Raw genomic sequence first — 3,916 nt, forward strand, 5'->3', positions numbered from 1 at the left:
CGTTCTCTTGGCAAAACTCTATTAGCCTTTGCCCTGCTTCATTCCATGCCCTGTGGGGCCACCCAAGATGGGCAGGTCATGGTGAAGAGGTCTGACAAATGTGGTCCACTGGAGAAGGGAATGGCAAACTACTTCAGTATTCTTGCCTTGAGAAACCCATGAACAGTATAAAAAGGAAAAATGATAGGATACTGAAAGAGGAACTCCCGAGGTCGGTAGGTGCCCAATATGCTACTGGAGATCAGTGGAGAAATAACTCCAGAAAGAATGAAGAGATAGAGCCAAAGCAAAAACAATACCCAGTTGTGGATGTATTTGGTGGTAGAAGAAAGGTCAGATGCTTAAAGAGCAGTATTACATAGGAACCTGGAATGTTAGGTCCATGAATCAAGGCAAATTGGAAGTGATCAAACAGGAGATGGCAAGAGTGAATGTCGAAATTCTAGGAATCAGTGAACTAAAATGGACTGGAATGGTTAAATTTAACTCAGATGATCATTATATCTACTACTGTGGGCAGGAATCCCTTAGAAGAAATGGAGTAGCCATCATGGTCAACAAAAGAGTCCGAAATGCAGTACTTGGATGCAATCTCAAAAACAACAGAATGATCTCTGTTCATTTCCAAGGCAAACCTTTCAATATAACTTCTTACCTAGCTATAAAAAGCAGGAAATCCTGCCATTAGCAACAACATGAATGGATCTGTAGGAGATTATGCTACATGAAATAAGCCGGACAGAAAAAGATAAATGCTATCTGACCTTACTTATGCGTGGAATCTAAAGCAGTCTGGGGCTGCCCGAGAACCGGAGACGGTCCTTGCTGCGGGGCCGCAGCTTTTCCAGCCGTCAGACAATGTTGTCTCACTTAGTAGAACAGCCGCCGCCCCCGCACAACAACAACAATAACTGTGAGGAAGGCGAACAGTCTCTGCCACCGCCTGCCGGCCTCAACAGTTCCTGGGTGGAGCTCCCCATGAACAGCAGCAATGGCAATGATAATGGCAATGGGAAGAATGGGGGGCTAGAGCACGTACCCTCCTCATCCTCCATCCGCAATGGGGACATGGAGAAGATTCTTTTGGACGCACAGCATGAATCCGGACAGAGCAGTTCAAGAGGCAGTTCTCATTGCGACAGCCCTTCCCCACAAGAAGATGGGCAGATCATGTTTGATGTGGAAATGCACACCAGCAAGGACCATAGCTCTCAGTCAGAAGAAGAAGTTGCAGAAGGAGAGAAAGAAGTGGACGCTCTGAAGAAAAGCGTAGACTGGGTGTCCGACTGGTCCAGTAGACCTGAAAACATTCCACCCAAGGAGTTCCACTTCAGGCACCCTACGCGTTCCGTTTCCTTAAGCATGAGGAAAAGTGGAGCCATGAAGAAAGGGGGGATCTTCTCCGCAGAGTTTCTCAAGGTGTTCATTCCATCTCTCTTCCTCTCCCATGTTTTGGCTTTGGGGCTAGGCATCTACATTGGAAAACGACTGAGCACGCCTTCTGCCAGCACCTACTAAGGGAGGAGAAGAGTCCCTGGGCCAGCGTGTGACTTGTGAAGTGGTGTCTTGTCACAGTAGTTTATTTGAACTTGAGACCATTGTAAGCATGACCCAACCTCCACCCTCTTTTTACGTATCCAAGTTCCAGTAACTCTCAAATCCAGTATTTTATTCCAACTCTGTTGAGGCATTTTACTAATGACCTCATTCCCTTTTTGGCCTGTAAAACACTTTAGAATTTCCTAATAAGAGTTTACTGTCGTTTAGAAATTTGCAAGGGCTTTTTTTCCGAAAACGCCACCAGCAGATTGTAATTTTGTCAAGAATGTCATTGTCTTCTCTCAGTACCACCAGACCTAGACCTGCACCATTCGTGGTATAAATCTTACTCTTACAAGATAACCCACCTGTCTCTTCTAATGGGACCAGGTTGCAAATGATATGAAAGCTTTGTTGTTTTGTTTTTCAAGACAAAGGCAAGCTTCCCTAAGCTTGAATTTATAGTTATGAAAAAAGAAAAGAAAAACAAATAAAACAGACAAAATATGACACAAGGAAAAAAAATATACTGGGCAATAAAAAGTTATTAAAAAAAAAAATAATAAAGCAGTCTGGGCCTGAGGGGATGGAGAGGTAGGGTTGGGGCAAAGGGGAGGTGGGGAGTTGTTGTTCAGTGGATGCAGAGTTTCAGTCATACAGGATAGGGGCTAGGGATGTGGTTGACATTATGTATTGTACCCTTGGAAGTCATTAAGGGAGTGAATTTTATGCTATACAATTATTTATTACTACAATAAACATTAAAGATCTGGGGCTTTTTGGGGTAAAAACCAGCACTCTTTCTTATTTTCAAACTCTTCAGATGAAAGACAATGTTAAAATTAAGAAATGGCTTTTAGGCAGAGATCAAATCAAATAATGTGCTGTTAAGAAGACATGTTATAGTGTATATAAGTGAGTCACTTTGCTATACAGCAGAAATTAACACAGCATTGCAAATTAACTATATTTAAATGTAAAAAATTAAAAAATAAAAAGAAAATGTGGTCTAGAGATGAAGCCAAGGGTGTGACTGTAAAATCTTTGCTATAAACTCAGAAAGATTTAAGTGGTGCATCATAGACTTTTTCAAATAGATAAAAAGTCTTTTTAAAATCTTAAAAACATGTCTTGGGAATCCTCTGTATTAAACAACAGGACTTTTAGGAAACTTATAGTCCCACAGGAATTTTACAGGGTGCCCAAGGTAGAAAAGGCTTAGGTGTTTGATATTTGTGGATGTTGCTTTTGTTAAATGTAATAAACTCCAGTAAGATTCTTAGGAAATCCACCATGTTTTTAAGAGAATTGCATTGATGAAAATATCCTCAACTTGGTATAAGAGGGACAGGGACAATACAAAATAAAAAAAGGCTTTTGGATCTATGAACTACTATGAGCAGGAAGCAATCTAGAAAACAAAACAAATAGGAAACTATTCAATGTCAAGCACTAGTTATTGCTTATATAAAAGAAAGGCTGACACACAGAACTTGGAAAAACAGAGTATAGAGAGTTCCCATGAAACTTTCCCCTAGCTCGCCTCAATAAGAATACATTAGACTTTTTAAAAGTATAAATATCAGAATGAGGAATTTGACATTGATACCATACTGTTAACTAAACTACACACCTTGTTTCAATTTCACCAGTTTTTACATCTTGTTTGGCATATTTATTCAATCTCTCTGTAACTTGAAGTATAATTCTTGTAAGCAACATAAAAAGTTTTACTTTGCCTATTCCATTTACATTGAATGAAATTATTGATATGGTTGTGTTTAAGTATCCTATCTTATTATTTGGTTTTAATTTTCCCATTTATTCTTGGTTTCTCCATTCTTCCTATCATCCTTTTTTTGGGGGTGATCATGTATTATTTTTAGTATTTTATTTTGCCTCATCTATTCACTCTTTGGTATTATAGCCAATTTTGCATTATTTTTAGAAATTGCTTAAATACTTTAATGTACTTTTCATTTACCTCAGTCTATCTTCAATTACTATTTAACTGTATAGAGAGTATAGAACCTTATGATTGTACATTTTAATTTACCCACTTCCACTCTTTGTGTCCTTATTATCTTATATTTTCCTTCTACATATACCATAAACTCTACAATGCATTATTACCTTTTGTTTTAAAACATAAATTTTTTAAAGAAAGAAATATAATATATTTAAAATGTGAAGATACTTAAATTTTTTTTTGTAAAAACCACATATTCACCATTCCTTCCTGCATATATTGAGTTTTCCTTTAGCCTGAAGAACTTGTAATACAGTTTTCTGAAGCTAAATTCTGTCTGCTGTTGTAAGTCTGAAAATGTATTTACTTTGCCTTGGTTTTGAAGGACATTTTTACCAGATATAGAAT

At 38.1% G+C, this 3,916-nt stretch overlaps 1 pseudogene across 1 annotated transcript; it reads left to right on the forward strand.

Moving 5' to 3' along the window:
* The first annotated feature begins 796 nt into the window (after positions 1-796).
* On the forward strand, positions 797-2,049 carry LOC113885439 (annotated as a pseudogene). Its single transcript, XR_003509206.1, has one exon. The product of XR_003509206.1 is annotated as a BCL2/adenovirus E1B 19 kDa protein-interacting protein 3-like pseudogene (transcript).
* The last annotated feature ends 1,867 nt before the right edge of the window (positions 2,050-3,916 follow it).

This window comes from Bos indicus x Bos taurus, chromosome 28 (assembly GCF_003369695.1).
Source record: "Bos indicus x Bos taurus breed Angus x Brahman F1 hybrid chromosome 28, Bos_hybrid_MaternalHap_v2.0, whole genome shotgun sequence".
In the NCBI taxonomy this organism is placed as follows: Eukaryota; Metazoa; Chordata; class Mammalia; order Artiodactyla; family Bovidae; genus Bos; species Bos indicus x Bos taurus.